Raw genomic sequence first — 14790 nt, 5'->3', positions numbered from 1 at the left:
TAGAGTCATTACACGCAGAGGGATCTATTATATAGAGTCATTACAGACAGAGGGATCTATTATATAGAGTCATTACACGCAGAGGGATCTATTATATAGAGTCATTACAGACAGAGGGATCTATTATATAGAGTCATTACACACAGAGGGATCTATTATATAGAGTCATTACATGCAGAGGGATCTATTATATAGAGTCATTACACGCAGGGGGATCTATTATATAGAGTCATTACACGCAGAGTGATTTATTATATAGAGTCATTACACGCAGAGCGATCTATTATATAGAGTCATTACACGCAGAGTGATCTATTATATAGAGTCATTACACGCAGAGCGATCTATTATATAGAGTCAATACACGCAGAGTGATCTATTATATAGGGTCATTACACGCAGAGCGATCTATTACATAGAGTCATTACACGCAGAGTGATCTATTATATAGGGTCATTACACACAGAGGGATCTATTACATAGAGTCATTACATGCAGAGTGATCTATTATATAGCGTCATTACACACAGCGGGATCTATTTATAGAGTCATTACACAGAGTGATCTATTATATAGCGTCATTACACACATAGGGATCTATTATATAGAGTCATTACAGACAGAGTGATCTTTTATATAGCGTCATTACATGCATAGGGATCTATTATATAGAGTCATTACAGGCAGAGGGATCTATTATATAGCGTCATTACACGCAGAGTGATCTATTACAGAGAGTCATTACACGCAGAGGGATCTATTATATAGCGTCATTACACGCAGAGTGATCTATTATATAGAGCCATTACACGCAGAGGGATCTATTATATAGAGTCATTACACGCAGAGTGATCTATTATATAGAGCCATTACACGCAGAGGGATCTATTATATAGAGTCATTACACGCAGAGTGATCTATTATATAGAGCCATTACATGCAGAGCGATCTATTATATAGAGTCATTACACGCAGAGTGATCTATTATATAGAGCCATTACACGCAGAGTGATCTATTATATAGAGTCATTACACGCAGAGGGATCTATTATATAGCGTCATTACACGCAGAGTGATCTATTATATAGAGCCATTACACGCAGAGCGATCTATTATATAGAGTCATTACACGCAGAGTGATCTATTATATAGAGCCAATACACGCAGAGCGATCTATTATATAGAGTCATTACACACAGAGGGATCTATTATATAGAGTCATTACACACAGAGGGATCTATTATATAGAGTCATTACACACAGAGGGATCTATCATATAGAGTCATTACACACAGGGATCTATTATATAGAGTCATTACACACAGAGGGATCTATTTTAGAGTCATTACACACAGGGATCTATTATATAGAGTCATTACACACAGAGCGATCTATTATATAGAGTCATTACACGCAGAGTGATCTATTATATAGAGCCATTACACGCAGAGCGATCTATTATATAGAGTCATTACACACAGAGGGATCTATTATATAGAGTCATTACACACAGAGGGATCTATTATATAGAGTCATTACACACAGAAGGATCTATTATATAGAGTCATTACACACAGGGATCTATTATATAGAGTCATTACACACAGAGGGATCTATTATAGAGTCATTACACACAGGGATCTATTATATAGAGTCATTACACACAGAGGGATCTATTATAGAGTCATTACACACAGGGATCTATTATATAGAGTCATTACAGACAGAGGGATCTATTATATAGAGTCATTACACACAGAGGGATCTATTATATAGAGTCATTACACACAGAGGGATCTATTATATAGAGTCATTACACACAGAGTGATCTATTACATAGAGTCATTACACACAGAGGGATCTATTATATAGAGTCATTACACACAGAGTGATCTATTATATAGTCATTACACACAGAGGGATCTATTATATAGAGTCATTACACACAGAGTGATCTATTATATAGTCATTACATGCAGATGGATCTGTTATATAGAGTCATTACACACAGAGGGAACTATTATATAGACCCATTACACACAGAGGGATCTATTATACTGAGTCATTACACACAGAGGGATCTATTATATAGAGCCATTACACACAGAGGGATCTATTATATAGAGTCATTACACACAGAGGGATCTATTATATATAGTCATTTCACACAGAGTGATCTATTATATAGAGTCATTACACACAGAGGGATCTATTACGCAGAGTCATTTCACACAGAGGGATCTATTATATAGAGCCATTACACACAGAGGGATCTATTATATAGAGTCCTTACACACAGAGGGATCTATTATATAGAGTCATTACACACAGAGGGATCTATTATACAGAGTCATTTCACACAGAGGGATCTATTATATAAAGTAATTTCACACAGAGGGATATATTATATAGAGTCCTTACACACAGAGGGATCTATTATATAGAGTCATTACACACAGAGGGATCTATTATACAGAGTCATTTCACGCAGAGGGATCTATTATATAGAGTCATTACACACAGAGGGATCTATTATATAGAGCCATTACACGCAGAGTGATCCATTATATAGAGTCATTACACACAGAGGGATCTATTATATAGAGTCATTACACGCAGAGTGATCTATTATATAGAGTCATTACACACAGAGTGGTCTATTATATAGAGTCATTACACGCAGAGGGATCTATTATACAGAGTCATTACACACAGAGGAATCTATTATATAGAGTCATTACACGCAGAGTGATCTATTATATAGAGTCATTACACACAGAGATGTCTATTATATAGAGTCATTACACGCAGAGTGATCTATTATATAGAGTCATTACACACAGAGTGGTCTATTATATAGAGTCATTACACGCAGAGGGATCTATTATACAGAGTCATTACACACAGAGGGATCTATTATATAGAGTCATTACATGCAGAGTGATCTATTATATAGAGTCATTACACACAGAGTGGTCTATTATATAGAGTCATTACACGCAGAGGGATCTATTAAACAGAGTCATTACACACAGAGGGATCTATTATACAGAGTCATTTCACGCAGAGGGATCTATTATATAGAGCCATTACACACAGAGTGATCTATTATATAGAGCCATTACACGCAGAGTGATCCATTATATAGAGTCATTACACACAGAGGGATCTATTATATAGAGTCATTACACGCAGAGTGATCTATTATATAGAGTCATTACACACAGAGTGGTCTATTATATAGAGTCATTACACGCAGAGGGATCTATTATACAGAGTCATTACACACAGAGGAATCTATTATATAGAGTCATTACACGCAGAGAGATCTATTATATAGAGTCATTACACACAGAGGGATCTATTATATAGAGTCATTACACGCAGAGGGATCTATTATACAGAGTCATTACACACAGAGGAATCTATTATATAGAGTCATTACACACAGAGGGATCTAGTATATAGAGTCATTACACACAGAGGGATCTATTATATAGAGTCATTACACACAGAGGGATCTATTATATAGAGTCATTACACACAGAGGGATCTATTATATAGAGTCATTACACACAGAGGGATCTATTATATAGAGTCATTACATACAGGGATCTATTATATAGAGTCACTACACACAGAGGGATCTTTTATATAGAGTCATTACACACAGAGGGATCTATTATATAGAGTCATTACACACAGAGGGATCTATTATATAGAGTCATTACACGCAGAGGGATCTATTATATACAGTCATTACACGCAGAGGGATCTATTATATAGAGTCATTACAGACAGAGGGATCTATTAAATAGAGTCATTACACGCAGAGGGATCTATTATATAGAGTCATTACAGACAGAGGGATCTATTATATAGAGTCATTACACACAGAGGGATCTATTATATAGAGTCATTACATGCAGAGGGATCTATTATATAGAGTCATTACACGCAGGGGGATCTATTATATAGAGTCATTACACGCAGAGGGATCTATTATATAGAGTCATTACACGCAGGGGGATCTATTATATAGAGTCATTACACGCAGACGGATCTATTATATAGAGTCATTACACGCAGAGTGATCTATTATATAGAGTCATTACACGCAGAGCGATCTATTATATAGAGTCATTACACGCAGAGTGATCTATTATATAGAGTCATTACACGCAGAGCGATCTATTATATAGAGTCATTACACGCAGAGTGATCTATTATATAGGGTCATTACACGCAGAGCGATCTATTACATAGAGTCCTTACATGCAGAGTGATCTATTATATAGAGTCATTACACACAGCAGGATCTATTATATAGAGTCATTATACACAGAGTGATCTATTATATAGCGTCATTACACACAGCGGGATCTATTTATAGAGTCATTACACACAGAGTGATCTATTATATAGCGTCATTACACACATAGGGATCTATTATATAGAGTCATTACAGACAGAGTGATCTATTATATAGCGTCATTACACGCATAGGGATCTATTATATAGAGTCATTACAGGCAGAGGGATCTATTATATAGCGTCATTACACGCAGAGTGATCTATTATATAGAGTCATTACACACAGAGGGATCTATTATAGAGTCATTACACACAGGGATCTATTATATAGAGTCATTATACACAGAGGGATCTATTATAGAGTCATTACACACAGGGATCTATTATATAGAGTCATTACAGACAGAGGGATCTATTATATAGAGTCATTACACACAGAGGGATCTATTATATAGAGTCATTACACACAGATGGATCTATTATATAGAGTCATTACACACAGAGTGATCTATTACATAGAGTCATTACACACAGAGGGATCTATTATATAGAGTCATTACACACAGAGTGATCTATTATATAGTCATTACACACAGAGGGATCTATTATATAGAGTCATTACACACAGAGTGATCTATTATATAGTCATTACATGCAGATGGATCTGTTATATAGAGTCATTACACACAGAGGGAACTATTATATAGACCCATTACACACAGAGGGATCTGTTATACTGAGTCATTACACACAGAGGGATCTATTATATAGAGCCATTACACACAGAGGGATCTATTATATAGAGTCATTACACACAGAGGGATCTATTATATAGAGTCATTTCACACAGAGTGATCTATTATATAGAGTCATTACACACAGAGGGATCTATTACGCAGAGTCATTTCACACAGAGGGATCTATTATATAGAGCCATTACACACAGAGGGATCTATTATATAGAGTCCTTACACACAGAGGGATCTATTATATAGAGTCATTACACACAGAGGGATCTATTATACAGAGTCATTTCACACAGAGGGATCTATTATATAAAGTAATTTCACACAGAGGGATATATTATATAGAGTCCTTACACACAGAGGGATCTATTATATAGAGTCATTACACACAGAGGGATCTATTATACAGAGTCATTTCACGCAGAGGGATCTATTATATAGAGTCATTACACACAGAGGGATCTATTATATAGAGCCATTACACGCAGAGTGATCCATTATATAGAGTCATTACACACAGAGGGATCTATTATATAGAGTCATTACACGCAGAGTGATCTATTATATAGAGTCATTACACACAGATTGGTCTATTATATAGAGTCATTACACGCAGAGGGATCTATTATACAGAGTCATTACACACAGAGGAATCTATTATATAGAGTCATTACACGCAGAGTGATCTATTATATAGAGTCATTACACACAGAGATGTCTATTATATAGAGTCATTACACGCAGAGTGATCTATTATATAGAGTCATTACACACAGAGTGGTCTATTATATAGAGTCATTACACGCAGAGGGATCTATTATACAGAGTCATTACACACAGAGGGATCTATTATATAGAGTCATTACATGCAGAGTGATCTATTATATAGAGTCATTACACACAGAGTGGTCTATTATATAGAGTCATTACACGCAGAGGGATCTATGAAACAGAGTCATTACACACAGAGGGATCTATTATACAGAGTCATTTCACGCAGAGGGATCTATTATATAGAGCCATTACACACAGAGTGATCTATTATATAGAGCCATTACACGCAGAGTGATCCATTATATAGAGTCATTACACACAGAGGGATCTATTATATAGAGTCATTACACGCAGAGTGATCTATTATATAGAGTCATTACACACAGAGTGGTCTATTATATAGAGTCATTACACGCAGAGGGATCTATTATACAGAGTCATTACACACAGAGGAATCTATTATATAGAGTCATTACACGCAGAGAGATCTATTATATAGAGTCATTACACACAGAGGGATCTATTATATAGAGTCATTACACGCAGAGGGATCTATTATACAGAGTCATTACACACAGAGGAATCTATTATATAGAGTCATTACACACAGAGGGATCTAGTATATAGAGTCATTACACACAGAGGGATCTATTATATAGAGTCATTGCACACAGAGGGATCTATTATATAGAGTCATTACACACAGAGGGATCTATTATATAGAGTCATTACACACAGAGGGATCTATTATATAGAGTCATTACATACAGGGATCTATTATATAGAGTCACTACACACAGAGGGATCTTTTATATAGAGTCATTACACACAGAGGGATCTATTATATAGAGTCATTACACACAGAGGGATCTATTATATAGAGTCATTACACGCAGAGGGATCTATTATATACAGTCATTACACGCAGAGGGATCTATTATATAGAGTCATTACAGACAGAGGGATCTATTAAATAGAGTCATTACACGCAGAGGGATCTATTATATAGAGTCATTACAGACAGAGGGATCTATTATATAGAGTCATTACACACAGAGGGATCTATTATATAGAGTCATTACATGCAGAGGGATCTATTATATAGAGTCATTACACGCAGGGGGATCTATTATATAGAGTCATTACACGCAGAGGGATCTATTATATAGAGTCATTACACGCAGGGGGATCTATTATATAGAGTCATTACACGCAGACGGATCTATTATATAGAGTCATTACACGCAGAGTGATCTATTATATAGAGTCATTACACGCAGAGCGATCTATTATATAGAGTCATTACACGCAGAGTGATCTATTATATAGAGTCATTACACGCAGAGCGATCTATTATATAGAGTCATTACACGCAGAGTGATCTATTATATAGGGTCATTACACGCAGAGCGATCTATTACATAGAGTCCTTACATGCAGAGTGATCTATTATATAGAGTCATTACACACAGCAGGATCTATTATATAGAGTTATTATACACAGAGTGATCTATTATATAGCGTCATTACACACAGCGGGATCTATTTATAGAGTCATTACACACAGAGTGATCTATTATATAGCGTCATTACACACATAGGGATCTATTATATAGAGTCATTACAGACAGAGTGATCTATTATATAGCGTCATTACACGCATAGGGATCTATTATATAGAGTCATTACAGGCAGAGGGATCTATTATATAGCGTCATTACACGCAGAGTGATCTATTACAGAGAGTCATTACACGCAGAGGGATCTATTATATAGCGTCATTACACGCAGAGTGATCTATTATATAGAGCCATTACACGCAGAGGGATCTATTATATAGAGTCATTACACGCAGAGTGATCTATTATATAGAGCCATTACACGCAGAGGGATCTATTATATAGAGTCATTACACGCAGAGTGATCTATTATATAGAGCCATTACACGCAGAGCGATCTATTATATAGAGTCATTACACACAGAGTGATCTATTATATAGAGCCATTACACGCAGAGTGATCTATTATATAGAGTCATTACACGCAGAGGGATCTATTATATAGCGTCATTACACGCAGAGTGATCTATTATATAGAGCCATTACACGCAGAGTGATCTATTATATAGAGTCATTACACGCAGAGTGATCTATTATATAGAGCCATTACACGCAGAGCGATCTATTATATAGAGTCATTACACGCAGAGTGATCTATTATATAGAGCCATTACACGCAGAGCGATCTATTATATAGAGTCATTACACACAGAGGGATCTATTATATAGAGTCATTACACACAGAGTGATCTATTATATAGAGTCATTACACACAGAGGGATCTATTATAGAGAGTCATTACACACAGGGATCTATTATATAGAGTCATTACACACAGAGGGATCTATTATAGAGTCATTACACACAGGGTGTAGTGCCGGCGTCCCTGCCCTCTGCTAGGCAGGGACGCTGTTCCCCTCAGCGCTCTGCTCCGTGCCCGGCGTCCCTCTCCCGCTCTGCTGGCAGCGCGCGCTCCTTCCCGGCCACTGTGCTTAGGGCTCGCGCGCTCTCCCTCCCTCTTAAAGGGGCCGCGCGCGCCGTCCTAAGGAGTCCCCGGCCAATGGCCGGAGGACTTTACCATATATAAGGCACCTCCTTCAAAATGGAGGTGCCCGAGCAATGTTGTTTGCACCTGTGTCTCACCTGTGCTTCAGCCCTCAGGTCCCGTTTCCAGTTACCTGCCAGTTACCTGCCAGATTCCTGCCTGATTACTTGCTACCTGCCTGCTAGTCTGAGGTCCGACGGTCTGCCTTCCAACTCCTGTCAGTCTGTCTATGGACCAGCTTGCCCGCTCACCTGGGAGCGCACATCTGCTACCTGCCTGCTAGCCTACCTGGAGGCTCCGCCGTCACGTGCTGTGACCACCTGCCTGTCCAGTGACTCCTGCCCGCTCACCTGGGAGCGCTCATCTGCTACCAGTCTGCTTGCCTACCCGGAGGCTCTGCCGTCACGTGCTGTGACCACCCGCCTGTCCAGAGACTTCTGCCCGCTCACCTGGGAGCGCTCATCTGTCGCCTGTCCGCTGGTCTTCCTGGAGGCTCCGCCGTCACATGCTGTGACCACCCGTTCATCCAGAGACTCTCGCCTGCTCACCTGGGAGCTCACGTCTATCTTCAGCCGCCACAGGTCGTACCAACCCTATACCTAGAGACTGCCCCGGTCACTTGCCGTGACCTCCTGCCCGTTCACTCAGAGACTGTCCCGTTCACTCAGAGACTGTCCCGTTCACCTGCTGAGACTTCCAGCCCGTCTTCCCTGGTCGCCACCCGCTCCCTTACAAGGACCGCCCCCTTGTATAGTAGCTCAGAGGTTCCGCCTCCCAGACCCGTTACAGTTTGCTCGGGCCATGGAACCCGGTGGCACCCAAGCTCCCTCGCTCTCGGACCTGTGTCATGAACTGTCCCGTCAAAGGTCCCAACAGGAGTCCATTCTGGGTCACCTGCGGAATGTCAATACTCGCCTGGACACTCTGACTGCTCCACCAGCAACCTCCGCCAGTGCCATGTCTCGCAATCCGGCAGCTCCACTGCCCACTAATACCATGGTATCTTACCCCGGACCCCGGCTTTCTGCACCTCCTCGCTTCGGAGGCGACTCCGCCCAGGCTCGGGGCTTCATAAATCAGTGCACCCTGCACTTTGAACTATTATCTCACCAGTTTAACTCCGACCGGGCCAAAATTGCATTCATCATGTCCCATCTCACCGGGGAGGCCCTGGCCTGGCTAAATCCTCTATGGGAGAGAGGAGACCCCCTGGTGTCCGACTTGCCTGCCTTTCTCACGGCCTTCCGGAAAGTCTTCGACGAACCCGGACGGAAGACCTCATCCGCATCATCTCTGCTACGCCTCCGTCAGGAAAGTCTTGTAGCACCCTGAGGATTCGGCTGCTACAGGGGTATTGCACCTCAATCCAGAGGTGTGATATTCCACTCCCGGGTAAGGAAGGAGTGTGGATCTGAGCTCGGTAGGCTGCATGCACTACACACATCCCATTTCCGAGGAGCAGACCGACGGTACTCCCACTTAGAAATGTGCAGGTACGACCGAGTCTGTTCCTGGCTGGAGTGGGAGGGGGGTGGTACATCCCAAGTAGTGTAGGGGCAGATAGGGGGAGCAGCCTGAGTAAAGATAGGAGCTCATTGGGTGCTGGTCACCTGAGCTCACACATAGAGGGTGTATATAAGGTGGGCACCAACTAAGAACAGGGTCAGTTGCAGAGAGAAAGTCAGGAGCAGAGGAGAAGAGAGACCCAGAGTGAGAGAGGAGAGAGAGAGAGACTCAGAGGCACAGAAGAAAAGGACTCTAAGACCCCAAACTAAATCCCCGGGTGAAGAGTCGGCATCAGGGTACCGGAACCCAAGCTGGTGGGGGCAAAAACACACCCCAGCCAGAGACCGGAGGCCGTGGGCAGCGTCTGCCACGGCCACCCACCACATCCACCACGAAGGCATACCACGTGGAGGGTCAGGGAACCCAAGGCCAAGGGTCTCCCAACAGAAGGCCCGAGGGAGCTGGACCTGGGTGGATCAATAGTGGGGACGGCCAGAGAAAGGACTGAAGGAGAGCTCAGGGTCACGCTCCGGACTTATTTGGGAGTTGGCTGGATCCAGAACCTGGTGGACGCAGCACGGCTCGGGAGGTCACTCGAAGCTGGAGTGACCAGAACATCAGCAGTGAGTAAACATCCTAAACTGCATAACCCGACTCTGTCTCTGACTGCCGTCTACACTGCATCACCACAACTCCCATCCTCTGCACCTGATCCCCCTGAGGCTATACCCCACCCGTTGGGGGTTATACCACCAAAAGCTGCACCTACACCATCAGCCTCAGCGGACCCTGTTGCAGCGGCGGCCACAGTGACCGCAACACAACGGGTGGCGTAGTCGACAAATAAAGAACTTATAACATCTGTAGGACTGCCACATACAACTGAGTTTGACACCCTGGGCACGGACCGGGTCACAGCCACTCGGAAGACTACAACCCCCATCTGATCCGGCTCCGGATATTCCCCCTAAAAGAATATGGCCCAGGGGGTGCGTTAACTTTGGCGTAGTCGGCAGGATTACGTGCCCGCAACACCCGGGTACTGCGTGCCTGAAGAAAAGTGCAAGTTTACCTCAAAAAGAAGTCTCCTGCCGGTTCCGGAGGGTCCCCGCCATCGGACCCCATCACCAGTCGATTCCAGCCGGTTGTCCGCCATTAACAACTTTTTCCCGCCATCTGCAGAGTTTCCCGCCACTGGGAAGCGATTCCCGCCATTTCCAAAGGTTTCCCGCCTTGGAAGAGCGGACGCCATTATGGGCGTGCCAGAGGGTGGCGAGAGGCCACCTCCCATCGTGGGCTAGGACCGAAAATGGCGCCAAAAGTGGAAACCGCCCCCACCAACAGAGACTGTGATGCTAGAGGTGTCTGTCAGCGTGAAAGAACTGCCCCTGGAGCTGACAGTCACCAAGTGGCCCAGGGACCGCCCTCGAAGGGGGAGGAGACGAAAGAAAAGAACAAAGATGGGTGCCGCCTGGAGCAGTCTGGAGCGAGCGCACCCGGAGGCAGGAAGCCTGGAGAGGAGTAGCAGAGGATCTCACCCGGAGATGGCGAGAGAGCAGAGCAGCACCGGCCCGCTGGCCAGGAGCCTGCTGGAAACCGCGACCCCACTAGGCCTAGTGGAGGTCCTTGCACAGCTCCCCCGAGACCGGGAGTGTGCACAAACTGCCCTGGAGGGCCTCGCAAGGAGGATGGCCCGGGTACAGCGAGAGACATTGGCGGAGTGGAGCCGAGAGATGGCCCAGCAAACCAAGACCCGGAGCACGCCAGCCAAGATGAGGAGACAGACCGCCTCTGAGGATGGCGCGGGAGGACCCAAGGCCGGAGACGGCGCCGAGAAGGGAGCCGAACGCATGGAGGCAGGTAAAGGGGACATCTATACCCAAAACCGGGACACCGCTTACCTGCCCCAGCTCCCCGTCGCAGAGCCCGAAAGTCCCCCTGCTGTGCCCGAAAACGCCATGTCACCGACGCAGACTAGGCCCCAACCGGAAGCCGCCGCCGCGACCCCTGTGACGCCATGCGCACCGACCCCGAGCGTGGCAAAACAGGAAGTAACACCAGCCTGGTCGCAGGGCCTAGAATTCCCGGGCGTCGCATCACCAACAGCGCCCCCTACCTCCGCGGAGCCTCCGGCCTGGCCGCAAGGCCAGGTAGCCCAGGGTGCCGCCGTCTTAACGGTGCCCTTCACCTTCCAGGTGCCCCAGGCCTGGCCGCAAGGCCTGGGCAACCCGGGCGCCACCACCACCGCGCCCGCACCCGTGAAACCAAGGGTGCCGCGTCTGGGAGAGGACTTGTTTGCCCAGCACACGTGGCCGGACGGGCAGCCTTTCATCTGGCCCCAGAAGTATTACGAACTGGAGCACCAGAGGAGGGTTGGGGCCATGTGTGCACCCCTGATTCCGGCTCCGAAGCCCGTAATAAGGATCTCGCCCCCGCTAGCGGAAGCGCAGTTTGAGTGGGACCCCACCGGAGAAGATCTAATGGGGTTCACTCAGGAAACCAGGGCAGCTGCAGCGGAGCGTGCTGAGTGCTGCCGCCAACAGCTCGAGGAGTTTGCGAGGGAGCGGAGAGAGAGGCGGGTCCGGGAACAACAGGCCCAAATAAGGAGCGCCGAGCAGAAGAGCCGAACCAGGAGGGACCCCCGTGCAGCGCACAGTCCCCGCACCACCGGGACTGTAATTAAGTTCAATATGCAGCATGGGTGGGGCTTCATCAGAGACCACAACACCCCCGGCGACGTCTTTGTCACGCGCAGAGATGTGGAGTCCCATCTGCCGGAGGGGCACAGAGGTCGTGACCTTTATATCGGGGATGAGGTCACCTTTACCCGGCACAAGTGTGCCAAAGGACCTTACGCCCTCCATGTGCATCGCCTGACAGAGGAGGAGCTGCGATGTGAGGAGGAAGAGCAAGAGGATCCGGACGGGTCTGAAGCTGAGATCCCCAAAGAAAGAGCAGGAGGAAGACGTTGTTGAGTACAGCGGAGTAGATGCTGTAAATAGTTGCCCGTCGGGGCACCATAAACTGAAACTGTTGCTGCTGCTAATATAGTCCCCGTTGGGACCAGCTGAGTGAACTGTTTACCCGTTTACCCTTAATCCCACAGGCTGAGGACTGTGAGCAGCCATTCCCTTCCCCTCCTTAACTGGCCGAGGACTGAGAGCGGCCATACCCTTGTAAATAGTTGCGCGTCCTAAAGCGCCCCCTACCGGTTTTATAGGAAAAACCATTTTTCTAGAAAGACTGTCGCACTTTACCCGGTCACACGTTGCACAGTGACCGGAGGAGGAGCCTGAGACGACGAGAAAGTTTTATCTGCTAAGATATGTTATTTATATAATGTTTTATATGTTTATATGAAAATTTTGTATGTTTTTGGTGTTATGTCTTACAGCCCGAGGACGTGCTGTGATTTACCAGGGGGGAATGTAGCACCCTGAGGATTCGGCTGCTACAGGGGTATTGCACCTCAATCCAGAGGTGTGATATTCCACTCCCGGGTAAGGAAGGAGTGTGGATCTGAGCTCGGTAGGCTGCATGCACTACACACATCCCATTTCCGAGGAGCAGACCGACGGTACTCCCACTTAGAAATGTGCAGGTACGACCGAGTCTGTTCCTGGCTGGAGTGGGAGGGGGGTGGTACATCCCAAGTAGTGTAGGGGCAGATAGGGGGAGCAGCCTGAGTAAAGATAGGAGCTCATTGGGTGCTGGTCACCTGAGCTCACACATAGAGGGTGTATATAAGGTGGGCACCAACTAAGAACAGGGTCAGTTGCAGAGAGAAAGTCAGGAGCAGAGGAGAAGAGAGACCCAGAGTGAGAGAGGAGAGAGAGAGAGACTCAGAGGCACAGAAGAAAAGGACTCTAAGACCCCAAACTAAATCCCCGGGTGAAGAGTCGGCATCAGGGTACCGGAACCCAAGCTGGTGGGGGCAAAAACACACCCCAGCCAGAGACCGGAGGCCGTGGGCAGCGTCTGCCACGGCCACCCACCACATCCACCACGAAGGCATACCACGTGGAGGGTCAGGGAACCCAAGGCCAAGGGTCTCCCAACAGAAGGCCCGAGGGAGCTGGACCTGGGTGGATCAATAGTGGGGACGGCCAGAGAAAGGACTGAAGGAGAGCTCAGGGTCACGCTCCGGACTTATTTGGGAGTTGGCTGGATCCAGAACCTGGTGGACGCAGCACGGCTCGGGAGGTCACTCGAAGCTGGAGTGACCAGAACATCAGCAGTGAGTAAACATCCTAAACTGCATAACCCGACTCTGTCTCTGACTGCCGTCTACACTGCATCACCACAACTCCCATCCTCTGCACCTGATCCCCCTGAGGCTATACCCCACCCGTTGGGGGTTATACCACCAAAAGCTGCACCTACACCATCAGCCTCAGCGGACCCTGTTGCAGCGGCGGCCACAGTGACCGCAACACAACGGGTGGCGTAGTCGACAAATAAAGAACTTATAACATCTGTAGGACTGCCACATACAACTGAGTTTGACACCCTGGGCACGGACCGGGTCACAGCCACTCGGAAGACTACAACCCCCATCTGATCCGGCTCCGGATATTCCCCCTAAAAGAATATGGCCCAGGGGGTGCGTCAGTCTCACCGTGGGCCAATATGCCATACGGTTCCGTACCCTTGCCTCGGAGCTGGCCTGGGATAACGACGCTCTGGTTTCCGTCTTCTGGGAGGGTCTGTCCGGCCGTATTAAAGATGAGCTTGCTGGTCGGGACATTCCTACCACTCTCGATGATTTAATAACTCTTGCCACCCGGATTGACCTACGGTTCCAGGAGCGTGCCAGAGAGGTCACCCGTGAGAGGAGATTACCACG

Source organism: Phyllobates terribilis, unplaced genomic scaffold (genome assembly GCF_046119375.1).
Source record: "Phyllobates terribilis strain yellow unplaced genomic scaffold, ASM4611937v1 Scaffold_5__5_contigs__length_657084704, whole genome shotgun sequence".
Lineage (NCBI taxonomy): Eukaryota > Metazoa > Chordata > Amphibia > Anura > Dendrobatidae > Phyllobates > Phyllobates terribilis.
This window is presented reverse-complemented; position numbering follows the sequence as displayed.